This window comes from Grampus griseus (genome assembly GCF_964374135.1).
Source record: "Grampus griseus genome assembly, chromosome: 16".
In the NCBI taxonomy this organism is placed as follows: Eukaryota; Metazoa; Chordata; class Mammalia; order Artiodactyla; family Delphinidae; genus Grampus; species Grampus griseus.
The window spans coordinates 74247313-74265444 of NC_139010.1; positions in this window are offsets into that span (position 1 = coordinate 74247313).

Below are 18132 nucleotides of genomic sequence, written 5' to 3' on the forward strand. Positions count from 1 at the left end.
TGAGGAGAAGCAGACAGCTTGAAGAGGTATAAGAGGAAGGTAAGCCTCATGCTCCTGGACCATGACTCAGGACACCGGCTGCAAATCCCACACGGAAAGTAACTACCGGAGTCACCCAGAGCAAGCCCTACCCAACTCGGGATCTCTGTGTCCTCATCGGTAGAGCAGGTTGGGGAAGGAGAACTAGACAATCCCAAAGGTCTCCACAAGCTCTGATAGTCCAGGAGCCCAAGTCTGTGGTCCTGAGAGAGTCACGTCAACTATCCACACGTCTGGATGCCATCACTCACTTGTCTGCACACACCTGGATGACATTATCTGTCCACACATCTGGATGACGCCACTTGTCGCTGGTTCCTCCTTAATGAAAGACGGTCTACCTTCTAGCCAATGCACCTGGACATCCTTCCACAGCTTCACTTTTGTTTTCCTCTCCACACACTGGCCTTCTTACAAATCTAGGAAATAACCTTAGGCCCCTGGAGTCGAACTTCCCTGAGGGAAGATTCTCTGAAGGAAATAATTTAGTCCATGTGTACCCCTCACAACATTTCAGCTCTCAAGACATGAGCAGCATGAGGAAAGTCAGCCTGTGTAATTGCTGCAGGCTTCAGAGTTTAGTTAAGTTGCGTTTTGTTTGATTCTCATGATTCACCAGATCCGATCAAAAGAATTACATATTCAGGGCCTTCCCTGGTGGCGCAGCGGTTAAGAATCCGCCTGCCAATGCAGGGGACATGGGTTCGAGCCCTGGAGGATCCCACATGCCACGGAGCAGCTAAGCCCGTGCGCCACAACTGCTGAGCCTGCGCCCTGGAGCCCGTGAGCCACAACTACTGAGCCCACGAGCCACAACTACTGAAGCCCACGAGCCGCAACTACTGAAGCCCACGCGCCTGGAGCCCATGCTCCGCAACAGGAGAGGCCACCGCGGTGAGAGGCCCACGCGCTGCACCGAAGACTAGCCCCCGCTCGCTGCGACTAGACCAAGCCTGAGCGCAGCAACAAAAACCCAATGCAGCCAAAATAAATAAATAAATAAAATTATTTTAAAAAAAAAAAGAAAAAGAATTACGTATTCATTCTCACTCTTCATGTGTTTTCCGGCCGTGTGAAGCCTCTGCTGGTTACGATGATGCTTTTGCATGCAAGATTTTTTAACAGTCGTAATAGTCTGTCTACTGTTCTCCCAGCTACTTCCCTCTCATATCACAAGTTTCAAAAACACACTTAAGGGATATCCTGGGCCTTTTCCCTTAAATCAAACCCACAAAATTAAACATAGTTGGAGAGGTCCCTGCGATATTTCTTATGCAAGTCTCCTCATTACCAAAAACCAGAAAACACACAGGACACAAGGCAATAAGGTGTTTTCCTAGAAACTGTCCTGTCATAAATCAAATGCTCAAGCAGTTGACAATCCTGGGAAAATATTAGGACTTGAGACTTTCTTGCTTTCATTTCTTCGTTTTATTTTTTCAGTTCTCTTTACTGATCTGTCAGACATGGGCTTAAATATTTTAGAGGCTTTTGCTGCTCAAAGTATGGTCCATGGACCAGCAGTAGCAGCATCACTTGGGATTTGTTAGAATTAGAATCTCAGGCCCCGCCCCAGACCTCCCGAATCAGACCTGCTTTTTTTTTTTTTTTTTTTTTTTTGCGGTACGCGGGCCTCTCACTGTTGTGGCCTCTCCCGTTGCGGAGCACAGGCTCCGGACGCGCAGGCTCAGCGGCCATGGCTCACGGGCCCAGCTGCTCTGTGGCATGTGGGATCTTCCCGGACCGGGGCACGAACCCGTGTCCCCTGCATCGGCAGGCGGACTCAACCACTGCGCCACCAGGGAAGCCCCAGAATTGCATTTTAACAAGATCCCAGGTGATCGGTGTGCACGTTTCAGTTTAAGAAGCACTGTGCTAGTAGCTTCTCTATCTTGCCTTCAGTTGGGTTCTCAGAATCACATCCCTCATTCTGCATCTGCGCAGATACACCAGTACCATTTAGGAAAACCCCTCTATATAGCTCAGGTCAATAATCAGGCCCTGAAGAGACCTGAACTGTTTAGAGTTTCCCCTGCCTTTGTCCTGGTCTTTTGGTCTCACCCCGCTGCAGATCCCACGCAGCATTTTGTGTCTCACTGCTGAGGGCACCATGTCCCTGGGTCACCGGCTCCACTCAACCAAGCTCTGGTACCGCAAAATCCATCCAGGGTACCCAGGTGCTTCCCAAGGAGCCCAGGAAAAATGACAAACATGGAACTCAGGGTAAAAGGGGTTTTTACAGGTGAGGAGACTGAGGCCAAGCTGAAGGACAGGCCAAGGTCACCCAGCCACTCAGTAGCACAGCGAGGCCATGCCCCAGCTCTCTGGAACTCACACTCAGTGCTTTTTCCTCTGGGTGGAGGGTGTTCTCATGACACTAATGACCACCTGAAAGAGGAACCAATTCATCTGGTTTTCCAGAACTTTCTGATCTGTCTCTTCTATTCATTCAAAATTGAAAACCACGCTGGCTGTGCAGACACAATAATAAAAATAGAGAAAACGAGCTGTGCTCAGAGGCCAAGTTTGTTCACTCCCAACGCATTGCCTTTGCCTGGGCTGTGCCCTGCTCCCCCCCTACCCCACCCCATAAGTAAGGGCATCCTCAACCATGTTTATCTTTTAAAATCCTGTTTATTTTATAAAACCAAGAAAAAATGGACCACTTCTCCCCATTTCAAGCCCACCCCGGCCTCTTCCTCTCCCCAACTCCTCCAGCTCTGGCCGCCCCTCCAGTTCTGGCTGCCCCTCCAGTTCTGGCTCCCGCTCTCACTTGAACGCTCTGCTTTCTCCTTCCCCTGGGTTTCATTTGTTGGGCTGATTGCCCCTGTGAGACCAGCCAGGGATGATGATTCATCCTTCTGCTCCCCACGGCATTTGGTAGGTTCTGGTTAAGTTACATCCAGATGAAGGAGACTGACAACTTCCCAAATCAGTTGAAGCAGGAGCAGACCGTTAAGACACGATGTTAGTTCCAGCCAGTGGGGATGAGACAAGAAAAAAGTTTTCCCTGGAGATAGAGTGAGACAGGATCTTGTCGGCTTTATAAATTCAACCTTTGCCTTTTTCCTTCGATTCCTCGAAGGCAGAGCATTTATCTTACAGGAGAAAGAATTGATTTGTACAATGTCTGTTCACCTTCCTTTTTTTTTTTTTTTCACTGAAAATGGCCTTTGAGCTGAAACAGACACTACTGGGGAAGAGTCCGACCTAGAGCAGAGAGCAGGTGGGCTTTGCTTTCCCTGAGACATTTAAAAAGAAACTAGAGAAAGCCTGCCTGCAGCAACGAAGACCCAATGCAGCCAAAAATAAATAAAGTTAATTAATTAATTTTTTACAAAAAGTCCCTCATTTAATTCCTTCATAAATTGAAAGGATAACTGCTCTCATTCTGTACAGTTTGGGGTTAAAAGTGTAGATTATGGAGCCAGACTGCTGAGGTCAAATAGAGGCTCCACTACAGACCAGATATGTGACTATGGGCTGTTACTTAATTTCTAGGTGGCCTCAGTTTTCCTGTCTCTAAAATGGACACAGTAATTTCTGTACCCATCTCAGAAGATTGAATGACTAAAGTGCTTAGAATAGCACCTGGCACAGAGTAAGCACTCAGTAAATATTAGCTCCGACTATCCACAGTTTACAGATGAAGAGTGCGAGAGGGGCAGAAACTCAAAGCTTGGTTTCTAAAATTCTCCCCATCTTCCCTTAAGAGCCCAGCCCATCTGCTCAAGGCCAGATCCACCCAGCTGGAGCATCTCAGTGCCAGTGTCAGCCACCTGCCCAAACAGTCAGCCACCTCCGTCTAATTCAATCCACGCATAACTCCTTCTACTATCATGGGATTCTTTTAAAAATATTAACTAGATGTATTTTTATTTCCTGAAGCCTTGGTGCTTTTTAGCACACAATCAAGAATTAAAGCCTCAGGGGTGAAGAGCGATGTAATTATGACAAAGAGTAAACCAGTATTTAAAGGCTAATTTTGACGTGTACCTTGAGCAACAAAAATCAGAATAATGTAAGCAGGTTGAGAGCGTGGGTGAAAGCACACTGATCCTAGACCGCAGCGGGAGATACGCTCAAGTTCAGGTGAAAACACTGCCTGGAAACACAATATGCTTTTCTTTTCTGTGGTTAAATAAAAATCTAATTAAGCCATAGAACGTGCCCTGGAGAGCTCCAACGATGCCATGATGTGACTTAACAAGGAGGAAAATGTGTAAGTATGGTGGGCACACACAGATTCAAGCCATCAAGACATGGCGTTGCTGGGATTAACACAAAACTGGTATCGAGCACATTCTACACATTTTAAGACTATTGCCAAACTGTGTAAAAAGACCAACGCTTCTGGGACTTCTCTGGTGGTGCAGTGGTTAGGAATCTGCCTGCCGATGCAGCGGACACTTGTTCAAGCCCTGGTCCGGGAAGATCCCACATGCCGCGGAGCAACTAAGCACGCACACCGCAGCTGGCCACAACTAGAAAAAGCCCGCGCACAGCAACGAAGACCCAATGCAGCCAAGAAACAATTTTAAAAATTAAAAAAAAACCAATGCTTCCTAAACAATTTAAAATACCAGAAGCACAAACACTCATTTTCAAATGAGGTCAGATCTCAGTTTTGTTTCTTCCCACTCAAAGATAAGGGAACACAAATGTGGAGTGGCATATTAGTTTCCAAGGGCCCCAGTTCTAGGGTAGAGAATCTTTTCCTCAGGCTGGTGGCAATTTCAGAGAAAAAGGTGGGAGGGGGGTTTTCTGGCTGCAAGCCCAGCCTGACTCACTGTGAGGGGTAGTTACCAAGAAAATGAACACCTGTTAGACAACATTAATAATAATTATGAGGACGATGATGACGATTAGTGGAAGAATGGGGTGTGAGTTAAAGGAGATGGTTGTCCCATGATCTCACTTATTTACTTAACACTCAGTCTGACCAGGAAGAAACACAGTGGGAAAAGTAGTGTTTATATGATAAAAAGAAGGCACATCTAGGAGGAAAAGTTCATGGCACTGAGGTCCTTTAGGTTAAAGAAACAAAGTAGCAATCAACAAGGCTTGGGGGAGAGGCTGAGGGTGTTCCGGAGTCCGAGCTCACTCTGCTTGCCACACGACAGGCCAATGTGCCAATAAATCGGAGATGAGGTGTTGAGACAAGGAATATGACTTTATCTGGAAAACCGGCAGACCCAGAAGATGGCAGACTAATGTCTCAGAATAACCATCTTCTGGGGTTTGGATGCCAGTTTCTTTTACAGCACAGAGAGGGGGAGGAGATGAGGAAGTAAAGTAAAAAGGCCATAAGTTTTGCAAATATCCCCTGGAATGGCCAGCCTTGGAGAGGGGATGTGTTCATTTCTTTTTTCTTATAGTCATCCCCAGGTGGAACAGGGTCCGGATGTTTCCCTGAACAGAGGCGCTTTGGTTTAACATTCAGGCAGAGGGGCAGGGTTCCCTGAGGCAGCCCATTATGTATAGACAGTATCCTTTTCGTGAACAAAGCAGCAGAAGGCAAAGGTTAAAGTAAAAGAAACAGATCCAACACCTCCGATTTGCCTCTTCCCTGTTACAAGGGGTCCAAGTAAATACATTAATAAGATTATCTTGGATATGAAGTTTCCTACAAATACACTTGTCATTGACATATATTTATTCATAAGAATATAGCAAGCAGAATTCTTTTATTCAAGACTATTCCTTTTGCATATATTTTCCTTGAATATATTTTTGAATGAGTTAATTTTATTCAATGAATAGATCATCTTAAGGCAATAGTCTTAGGAATATGTTCTTATAAATATATTCATGATTCCTCATGTTTTCGTCTTTTCCTCTGGGGTCTCCAGCTTTCTTCCCTCATCATTAGTCTCTGTTCTTCAGGCTCTGGCTTTGCTAACAGGGAGTGAAGCAAAAACAAACTGAATATTCCTTAAAATACTTCCGTGAAGACAGAAAGAAAATCAGTAAATTAAAACTACCATGTTTTATCTTTTTATTTTAATTTTTCAGTCAGTGTGGTGGATTGACAGGGGCCATTCAGCAAATCGGTTGTCTGTGAATTAACCTGATGGCAGGTCATGTGGAAAAGATACAAAGATGCGAGAAGTTTCAGTCAAGTCCCAATGAACTCACTGTGTTAGTTGGTATCAAGGTCATTAGAAATAAGTTAGTGGTCGACTAATTAAAAAGCTACATAGATTTAGATGACATTATGAATAATAATAATAACCCTTCCCACTGACCATGGTTGACTGAGTCGGAGGTGGCCTGCTGACCCAAGCAAGGCCAATTGGAATTCTTTCCTAAGACTCTTCAAATTGAAATTGAGAAAGGGAAGGAGCCCTCTTAAGATTGAGCCCTTAAGAAGTAAGACAGGGGCTTCCCTGGTGGTGCAGTGGTTGAGAGTCCGCCTGCCGATGCGGGGGACACGGGTTCATGCTGCGGAGCGGCTGGGCCCGTGAGCCATGGCTGCTGAGCCTGCGTGTCGGGAGCCTGTGCTCCGCAGCGGGGAGGCCGCGGCGGTGAGGGGCCCAGAAGAAAGACAGGTGTAGGGGAAGAAAAAATTTGCCTCAACCCTCTTAGGGTCCCTGGCTGGGTCTAAAAATTAAACTGACAAAGATCAACAGGACAAAAACGTACACATTTTACTGAATTTTTACACGTACGTGGGAGACTTCACAAGAGAATGAAGACCCAAAGAAGTGTCCAGAGCAAGAAGCTTTTATACCTTTTAGACAAAGAAACAATAAATTTGTGAACAACTGACAAGAAAAAAGGCTTGGGTTAGGGCTGATGAGCCATGACGACATAGCTAGGAAGATAAGGGGTGGTTTAACAAGGTTTGTTTGTACAGATTTCTCAGCCCCAAATTCCTGTGTCTGGCGATAAGAATGTCTCCTTACTCGTGGTGCAGGGAGGGTACCTTCCACTTGGGAGATTTGTTTGTTTCAGGGAAGAAGAATGAAGGTGGAAGGGGTCAGAGTGACCTTCCTGCTTCTGTCTTTTTTTTTTTTTTAATTCCTTCAGCTTAAGATATTCAATATGTCAAAGAGGCATATCTTGGGGCAGTGTGTCCTGAATGAACACCATCACAGGGAATCCTGGGCAAGCCTGTTTCCCGCTAAGTGAAATAAGACCCCAACTGAATGGAGCTGAGTGGCAGAGAGTAGCTAAGAACTTGGAGCAAGAGAGAGTCTGACAGTGTCCAAGCACCTGGATCCCACTCTTCCTGAAGCTCAGATGCACCCTGGCCCTGCCCACAGGAAGAAGTGGCTAGTTCCAACCTGAGGGGATGGGTCAGGACATGCTTGGAATGAGACTTGGAAGATGAGAAAGACTGAGAGAGAAAGAAACACAAAGACCTGGAAGATCAGAGTCACCCAACCCAGAAGTGCCAGTGGTGCAGGTGGCTGAGCAGAGTTTGGGCGAAGAGGGTCAGATGTACAGAAAAGGCAGGCTGGGGAGGCAGGGCCAGATCTGGAAGGAACCTGCAAGCCAGGCTAAGGGGTTGGAGCTTTATTCTCTAGGCACTGGGACCCAATGACAGGTCTTAAGTAGGGGCGTGAAGCTCGTTCCAGAGTATGGAGTACGGAGGGAAAATTGAAGGGGGATAGGTAGGACCTGGGGTGCCCACTGGGAGCCTGCTGCAGAGGTACAGGTGAGAGGGGAGGAGAACCCAAGCAGGGCGGGAGAGCCACTAACTCCCACAACCAGCCCTTCAGTCCTTCCCACAACCTAGCGTGGCTGGGGCTGAGGGGGGAGGCGCATCAAAGGGGCGGGGACTATGTAGCAACCTTCCGGATTGTTCCACATGTTACCCCGGGGCACCTAGAGCACACATGCCCACGCTTTGCCCATCTTGGGTTCCTCAAATGCTAGGTTTCCTCCAAATACACTCAAGGTAGCAGGTGGAGCTCCATGAACTGATGTTTATTCCGTGGCCTCTATCGGGGTCCACAGGGGAAACAGCAGCGCCCAGGAGGGTGTTCCCTCTCTCTCCTGGACATACGAGGTGCTAAGTTATTAATCGCCTCATGATTCTTTTTTTTTTTTTTTGCTGTACACGGGCCTCTCACTGTTGTGGCCTCTCCCGTCGCGGAGCACAGGCTCCGGACGCGCAGGCTCAGCAGCCATGGCTCACGGGCCCAGCCGTTCCGCAGCACATGGGATCCTCCCGGACCGGGGCACGAACCGGTGTCCCCTGCATCGGCGGGTGGACTCTCAACCACTGCGCCACCAGGGAAGCCCTGCAATGGTTTTTAAGTGCTGTGTTGCTCATTGTAAAGGTAAGCTTCTTTCAGGACAAAAAGGCAAATTCCCTTTTTGACACAGCAATTCAGGGCCTTCTGTGATGTCAAGAGGTATATCCTTAAAAGCCCCTGTCGCTCAGGACAGGAAGAGACACAGCCGATCGTAGGGACACTGACTCGGTGTCAGCTCCTCTACAAAGAACTCTTCTCCATCCCTGAAGTCTTTCCACTGGGGCCCCTTCAGGATCCCCCCAGCCGGAGTGTCGGTGGGTGTGGCGCAAAAGAACCATGGCAAACTGACCTTCGGAACAAGGGGCTTCCGTGCAGCATGGAGGAGACTTGACTGTCTGCCCTCCCAAAGGATTTGAGCTCTCTCTCCAGAGGATGCTGTTTCAGCTCCCCATCGAAAAGCAAGATGGGCTTCCAGTTCTCCAACAGGAACTCGAGACACAGCTCTCCTTACAGCACGCTCAGAGCTGGGCAGGACTCAGCCCCACAGATGCTTCTGGTCCAGCTCCGTAAGAACAGTCCCAGAGGATTAGTGGGGACCCTGCAGCACCGTCAGCCTCAGGGCTGGCCACCAGCTCTGTGCAACAGGCTCACAGCAAGCGCCAGACAGGTTACTCAATGACCCTCCTCCTTTTCATGTGTCCTTCTACATTTGTACCACCCTGTTAAAAATAATCCACCTTCCCCATAAGTACTGTGTTTCTTTGTTTTTGTTTTAATTAATTTATTTATTTTTGGCTGCATGGGGTCTTCATTGCTGCGTGCAGGCTTTCTCTAGTTGCGGTGAGCGGGGGCTACTCTTCATTGCGGTGCACGGGCTTCTCATTGTGGTGTCTTCTCTTGTTGCGGAGCATGGGCTCTAGGCGCTTGGGCTCCAGTAGTTGTGGCTCGTGGGCTCAGCAGTTGTGGCGCACGGGCTTAGTTGCTCTGCGGCATGTGGGATCTTCGCCGACCAGGGCTCGAACCCGTGTCCCCTGCACTGGCAGGAGTCGTCTTAACCACAGCGCCACCAGGGAAGCCCCGCATAAGTACTGTTAATCTCCTCACTAAACAAACAGAATTTGTGCTTAAATAACTGTTTCCTGCAGGGTTTGCAAATTTCTGTTTTGACTCTTGGCTCAGCTTCCTGGAATTGACTGCAAAGGGTGTAGCTGTGGGCCTGCCCTGCCCTAGGGCATCACTTGAGATCCAACTGAGAATCTGAATAGAGAAACTCAAGCCTCTCCCCAGGGAAACACCAAACAGCCGTAAGGTACAGAGCACCCAGTGTCATTTTTTTAAATGTTTTTATACACTTAAAAAAATGATAAAAATGAAAGGGAGAGAACAACAGAAAATATTAGCTCCTGAGGGTTGTTTTTAAATCCTCCTCTAATTTTCTCCACTGGAGTTTCATATATGAATTTGGTTTTGTATAGGAAGAAAATTCTGTTTCTCCTTTACTCTCACATGCTGCTTATGCCATGCTCACACTTCCGTGACCAGACGCACGTGGGTATTTTCCCACTCCATGCAATTCTGTGAAGCCAGCTACGCGTCCTACAATTTAACTCCATTCTGACACTGTCTACCTGAAGTTAGCCTCAGATCCCACAGGTTAAAGGCTCAGCCCCACAAGACCGTCCCCACGCTTCAGACGCCAATCATAAGTCCATGTTATCACCTGTGCTTCGGACTGACCGGCTATAAGTCAGAGGTTCCCACCATCCCCACCTTGGGTTTGATCATTTGCTAGAGCAGCTCACAGAACTCAGGGAAACAGTTTACTTACTAGATTACAGGTCCGTTATGAAAGGAACATTATACAGGTCTATTGTAACTCAGGAACAGCCAGACGGGAGACATGAATATGGCAAGGCATGGGGGGAAAGGCTTCGAGCTTCCATGCCCTCTCCAGGCACACCGCCAGCCCACCCCCAGCACCTCCACATATCCCCCAACCGGGGATTTTTACGGAGACTTCATTATGAACACGTGGTAGTTGATTAAATCATTGACTACTGGTGATTAAGTTGATCTCCAGCCCCTTTCCCCTCCCAGGAGGTGGGGCTGAAAGTTTCAGCCCTCTCATCACATAGTTGATTCCCCTGGCAACCAGCCCTCATCTTTAGGGCTTTTCCAAAAGTCATCTCATTAATATGAACTCAAGTGTGATTGAAAGAGAATTGTTATGAATAATAAAAGACACCCATTTTACCTTCATTGCTCTGGAGCTATTTCAGGAAGTGGGAACAAAAGTGAAACACTGTAACAAAAGATGCCCCTATAGCTCTTATCAGTTAGGAAATTACAAGGGTTTTAGGGATTATGTACCAGGAACCCTGGAGGAAGACCAAAATAAATATACTATGTGCTGGCCAATGGAATGCGGGAAGAATTGTTGAACACCACTTCCAGGTCTGAGCTCTAAAATTCCTCCTTCATGAGGTTTCATTTCCTTTCTGCCAGCTGAATGTAAAGAGGACAAGACCTGAGAAGATTTAAGACCCACATCATGGAAGAAACCTGGGTCCCTAAATAACAGAACAGACCAGACTAAGCCCAGCCGCCCACTTCCCAATAACCAGTACGAGACCTCATTGGACTGTGACACGAGCAAGAAGTGAAATTTTACTGTATTAAGCCATTGAGATTGAGGGGGTTTGGGTATCAGTCTACCCCATTTGCCTAGTAAAATAATTTTAAAACTTCCACCCAGAAAGTTTACAAAACAACCTCCATATCTGATGTGCCTTCCACCATATTGACTTATACTGTGCAAATCAAGAATCAACCCCAAAAAGGCAAAGAAACAATTGGATTATTATGTTTCAGTTTCAAGGCCATAGTGACCTTACATTTAGATATTTCCCAGTATCATTACAAATAATGATCATATTTTTTCTCCCATCCCCAGGAGTTTGGGGAGCCATATTAAAAAATAAAATAAAACAAAATTCAACAAGTCACAACCACAGGAAGTTTTGGTGCAAATACCTAAATTTTAGCATGAATTAATACACGTTATGCGCATACTCATAATGTACCTCCATTCAGAGTCCTCCTTATTGGCAGGGGAGGGCTTTCAGCCGGCGCATTCTCTCCATCCAGCTCCCCTGGGTCCTTTTGTTCAAGGCTGCTCAGTGGTAAGACGTCTCCCTCAACCCCCAGTCTGCACTCACCCAGCACCTTTCTGGCTTGTGCTGTCATCACAGTTAGTGAATGAACGTTGATTGGTACTTTCAGTTTGGTTCATTTTCCTAATTGACCATCTTGACACCTGGCAGCTGAGCAGTTTGTTCTTAACTGCAGGACTTTGTCTCAGCTCCCACCCAAACATTCCCAGAAACTCAAATGCATATTGGGGCTGAGGCCCAGCCTGCTTTTTTCTTGCCGACTCCACCCTCCCCACCCCACCACCCAACACACACCCTTTCTCTTTTCTTTCTCCTCCGAATCCTACTCTCCTCAAGATCTGGCTGGACCACGGAGTTTCTCCTGAATTTATCAATTGAGCTCCTATTTCTACTAGGTAATGTTGATGCCTTTCGATCATGCTATATAATGGGTATCTTCCTGATCAACAGTTATGTCACAATATCACAATCGTGTACTAGATATGTACCCAATACACATCACATGCATGACATGTACTCAATCCCATTGCGAAAAAAGATGATGGCCGAGGGGAGGGGAAGGACAGCAGGCAGATTCCAGGGGATCTGGCTTGTGTGATGGAAAGAGAAGTGCACTTAGGGGAAGATGATTGTTTCACTTTGGGACATGCTGTGTTTGAGGTGGTGTCACCCAACCAGGTGAAGATTCGCGTGGGTTTATGAACAGGTTTGCTGGGCACTCTCCTGTGCAGATGGAAGATAAAGGCATGGGTGTGGACCCTCTGCCAGCCATGCTGTTATAGGGGCTTCTGTACCCTGGGAGCAATTGGAGCATCTGAGTCGTGGGGATCAGCCAGTTCTGGGCAAAAAAGGAAATGAAGAAGCATTTTGCCATCCAGCAAAGCATGAGGGCGGTCAGCATGTTCTTACCAGGGAAACAAGCTCTGCATCTCACCCTGCTACTCTTTCAGGGAGGAAATACAAGCAGAAAATCGCGGGCCCCAGCTCCCCGTTGGGTCAGAGTGGCCTCACTCAGGCTCTTTTTTCCCCTCCACGGTAAGGATGGAAACATAATTGCCTTCACTCGGCCAGCATGGAAACTCTGTGACAAGCCTCCGATGGGAGGAAACAGGGAGGTCACAACAGAGCCAGCTGCAGGTCAGTGGGGTCTGTGCCTTCTGCCCTCCCTATAGCGAGAAGGAAGCTCTGAGCAATAGGGCCATTGCTCAGAGGGGAGCAGGGGGTTCAGAGCTGGCTTACAAATCAGCCGCACTGAATCAGGGAGCAGAAAAGAATCTCCTGTGGTGACAGCAACTCCCAGGACCAATGCACTCCCTCTCACTCCTGAGCACCCCCAGGCTTTGGCTGGGTGTGGTAGAGATGGCGGCCCAAAGAGACAGTCATTTCTGAACATGCAGCAGGAGATCAGAAAGGGATGGGGCCCACACAAAGGCTTTGGGAACCTGCACAGCCCCCTCAGCCCTCTGCTTTCTGATGCTCCCCAAAGCTAGGAGACCCTCCAAGATAGTGTAGAAAGATTCCCTGCACTAAAGAAACTGGGGAGCTGACACCACGTCTACTTCTGACTTGCTGTGTGACCGTGGGAAATCACTGCCCTTCTCTGGGACCTACTTTCCTCGCAAGACACGTACAAGGCAATTAGCACAGTGAGAGGCTCGTAGCAAATGCTCCATGAATATTAGCTATTTTGATGATGACGATGATAATGATAACGTCAAATAGGGCATTTGGACGAATGACCCATCTCTAAGGCCCCTTCCTGGCTCATAGCCGAACAAGCAAAACATCTGTATTTAGGAAGCTGATATAATAGTAATCATAGACACTGTTTACTAAACTCCTGTGTGCTGGGCGCTGGAGTCACATTATTTCATTTACTTCTCAAAAACACCTTGCAAAGTACGTAATACTAGCCACTATTTGGAAGATGACAAAATTGAGGGCCAGTGAGGTGAAGTAATTTGCCCAAGGTTACACAGTTAATAAATGGGAGAGCTTGGATTGGAAACCAAATCTTTTCATTATACCAGTGAAGCCACCTCTGTAAAAAGAGAGAAGACTTATCAAAACGGTGTGGTACTGGCAAAAGACACATAGACTAATGGAACAGAATAGAAAGCTCAGAAATAAATCCAGGCACCAGTAGTCAACAAATCTTCAACAAGGGCGCCAAGAATACACAATGGGGAAAAGATTATCTCTTCAATAAATGGTGTTGGGAAAACTGGATGTCCACGTGCAAAAGAATGAAATTGGACCCTTATCTCACACCGTATGCAAAAACCAACTCAAAATGGATTAAAGCCTTAAACATAAGACCTGAAATTATAAAATTACTAAAAGGAAGCATAGCGGAAAAGCTTCTTGATACTGGTCTGGGCAATGATTTTTTTGGATATGACACCAAAAGAAGAGGTAACAAAAGCAAAAGTAGACTAATGGGATTGTGTCAAGCCAAAAAGTTTCTGCACAGCAAAGAAAATATTCAATAAAGTACCAGGCATCCTGTGGAATGGGAGGAGATACTTGCAAAGCATATATCTAATAAGAGGTTAATATCCAAAATATATACGGAATCCATACAACTCCACAGCAAAACATTAAAAAAAATAATCCAAATAAAAAATAGGCAAAAAGTATGAATAGTCATTTCTCCAAAGAAGTCATACAAACGGCCAACAGGTATATGAAAAGGTGCTCAGCATAACTAATCATCAAGGAAATGCAAATCAAAATCAGTGAGATATGGACTTCCCTTGTGGTCCAGTGGTGAAGAATCCACCTTACAATGCAGGGCAGGCTGGTTCGATCCCGGGTCAGGGAACTAAGATCCCACATGCAGTGGGTCAGCTAAGCCCACACACCACGACTACTGAGCTTTCGCGCCTCAACTAGCGAGCCTGCATGCGGCAAACTACAGAGCCCACGCACTCTGGAGCCTGCATGCCACAACTAGAGAGAAGCCCGTGCCGCAAGGAAGAGCCTGCGCGCCGCAACAAAAGGTCCCGCACGCCTCAACGAAGATCCTGCGTGCCGCAACTAAGACCCAAAATATAAAATTTATGTTTTATATAAATTTAAGGCCAAGGGGCTTCCCTGGTGGCGCAGTGGTTGGGAGTCCGCCTGCCGATGCAGGGGACACGGGTTCGTGCCCCGGTCCGGGAAGATCCCTCACGCTGCGGAGCGGCTGGGCCCGTGAGCCATGGTTGCTGAGCCTGCGCGTCCGGAGCCTGTTGCTCCACAACGGGAGAGGCCACAACAGTGAGAGGTGCATGTACCGCACAAAAAAAAAAAAAAATTTAAGGCCAAAAATAAAATTTAAAAATAAATACATAATAAATAAATCTTTTAAAAATATCACAGTGAGATATCACTCTATACCTGTCAGAATGCCTGTTCTCAAAAAGGCAAAAAAGTGTTGGTGAGGATGAGGAGGAAAGGGAAGCCTTGTGCACCGTTGGCAGGAATTAAATTGGTGCAGCCATTACGAAAAACAGTAAAGAGGTTCCTCGAAAAATTGAAAATAGAGCTACCTTATGATCTAGCAATCCCACTTCTGGGTAAATAGCCAGAAGAAATGAAATCAGGATCTCAAAGAGGTTCTGCACCACCATATTCACTGCAGCATCATTCATGATAGCCAAGATACGGAAATAATCTCAATATTCACCAGCAGATGAATGGATGAAGAAAATGGGAGCGAGATATATAGATAAGAGAGAGAGGAGTATGGAATATTATATATTATATGGACTATTATTTAGCCTAAAAAAAAGAAGGAAATCTTGCCATTTGTGACAACATGGATAAACCCGGAAGACATTATGCTAATTGAAATAAGCCAGATGCAGAAATGCAAACGCTGCGTGCTTTCACTTATATGTAGAATATAAAAGAGTCAGAGTCGCAGAAGCTGAGAGTAGAATGATGGCTGCCAAGGGTTGGGGGTGGGAGTAGAAGAAACGGGGAGATGTTGGTCAAAGAATACCAGCTTTCAGTTATAAGATGAATGAGTCTGGCTATCTAATGTACAGCAATGTGACTATAGGTAACAATACTGTATTGTATACCGAAAATTTGCTGAGAGAGAAATCTTGAGTTCTCACCACCCCACCAAAAGAGGTAACTATGTAAGGGGATGGGTATGTTAATTAGCTTGATCGTGGTAATTATTTCACACTGTATACATTTTCAAAGCATCAATTCATACACCTTAAATACATAGAATTTTTATTTGTCAATTATACCTCAATAATGCTGAGAAAAAAAGACAGAGAGAGAAAAGCCCTGTATCTGAGGTGACACATAACCTATAGTCTGAACCTAAACATTTCAGTGGATGATCACCTGTCTAGGTTTGCCTGGGACTAGGAGTTTCTCAGGACACAGGAAAGTTGGTCATTCTACTTTTGAAAATGAAAAGGAACGTGACCATTCATTCAATTTGTGATACTTTCTGGGTTTCCTTATGATTTCTTCTTTGATCAATGGATTTTTAAAAGATGTGTTGCCTCGTTTCCCAATATTTGGAGATTTTCTAGATACCTTGTTTTTTTATTTCAAGTGTCCTTTCATTTTGGTTAGGTAGCATTCTTTATATGGTTTTAACCTTTTAAAATGTATTGAGACATGTTTTGTAGTCCAGTATAGGATCTAACTTGGTGAATGTTCCATTTGCAGGAGAAAAGAATGTATGTTCTGCTTGTTGGGTAGGGTGTTCTACAAATTGGTTGATAGGTTTGTTCAGATCTTCTGTATCCTTTGTCTATTTGCTCTATCAGTTACTGAGAAGGGGGTAATAAAATTTCCAACTAGAATAGTAGATTCATTTGTTTCTCCTTTTAGTTCTGTCAGGTTTGCTTCTTATATTTTGAAGCTCTGTTATTGGGTACATTTAGGACTATGTCTTCTCAGAATTGATCTTTGCATCATTATGAAGGGCTCCTCTTTATCTCTGGCAATATTCTTTATCTTGAAGTCTAGGTTAAATAATTCATAAGCTCCCTTCCCACTCGGAAAAGGAAAAAGACAAGAAAGCGTGTATGACTCTGCAGCAGCCCTGACTTATTTAAAGTCAAAGATAGTCTGTGTTTTTTCCACTCCCTCTCTTGGAGCCTGACAGATCTCAACATTTAGAGCATCCATTTATACAAAAAGAAATGGTCTGTTTGATTTAAACCTTCCCAGATGTAATTCCAATTCAGTTGCAGGGGAAGCAGCTGTTTATGTCAGATGGGCTGATAAGGCCCTTTGTCTTGGGGAAAAAGCAGCAATTTATCATCTCTCTCGGACTTAAATCCCTGGGCTTTGTGGGGGGAGGGAGCGGATGCTAATTCTGCTCTTTGAAAACCTCAAGAACATAGGTGACCTTCTCAGCTAACAACCTCCTTCTCGGTGGCTTGTCTATCATTTCATCTGCACAGGGATATGCCTGGATGGGGTAGGGCCTCGGGTCATGTGGAATAAAATCAACAGTTTAAGGAAGGGCACCACAAAGCCAGATCTTACAGAGGGACTACAGGCATATGAGGGGAGTAAAAAGAGAAGTCACAGCTATATGCATAGTTTCTAGTTTAAAAGACAGGGGAATGGGGTTCCCAAAGACTGGAACAGGTGCTGGTCGGTCCTGTACTATTTCAGTTTTGTGTCTTCCATGTTCAGCACCGTGATGAGTACCTAGCAGATGCTTCATACATCTTTTTGGGTGATTCAATAAATAAATGAATGAAACTGAAGTCAGAATGTGCTCTCAGGGAAAGTATAGGATAAGTCAGGGGTCAAAGCCCCGCTTCTCTAGGGTTCTGTTAGTCAGGGTTCAGTTGCAGATAACAGTAAGCATTATAGCTAGCTGAAGCGGCAATGAATTTAATGCCAGGAATCGAGTGCTGACAGAGTCATCGGAACGGATGAAAGAATAATTGATCTCTAGTCTGAGAAGAGATTCCCCAGAATGCACAGAACTGGTCCACCAAGGGAAGGGAACTGCTGCCTCTACTACAGTCAGGAAGCTGCAGCTGCAAGAAGGGGTTGCTGGCTGGAGGTCCACACCACCAGTGGTCGGGGGCCAGAAGCGGCCCCCCGCAGCTGCTGGCTGCAGAGCTACACCGTGCCTGCTGGAATCCGCTGCGGCAAACAGATGCTTAATGCAGTTCTGAATCCAAGCGTCAGCAAGTGCATCTGACAGTCAATCGGAATCGCTTCTGGAGCCACACCCGCAGGGAGTTTGGGAAATTCAGACCTTAGCTTTCCAGTCTCTGCCATGGAGGAAGTTAGCCTAGATGGAGGTTGGAACAGAAGTCTGGGGGTTCAGGTTCTAAACTTTTCAAGAAAATCATGCTGGCCAGACAAGACACATCTCAGCCACACCTGCCTCGCTCTGCAAGCATGAGAGTCCTGGCAGAAACGGAGATTGGAGAGGCTGGGCAGAGCCTGGGACAGGGAGAAGGGGCAAGAGAAGCCAGCAAAGGAAGCAGGAAAGGCAGGAGTGGGCGTGAGGGGGAGAGAAGCCAGGAAGGTGGGCGTGGCCGGGGATCATCAGAGAAGGGGAGGCTGCTCAGTGGCCCTTGGATCTGACCCCAAGAAGCTCCTGTGAGATTGGAGGAGGGAGCAGCAGGGGAGAGCTGGGAGGGAGGGAATAAAACAGGATCTCATAAAGCTGGAGAAGCACACCCTGAACCCTTCTGGGGGAAACTCACACACATGCTCAGAGAGAC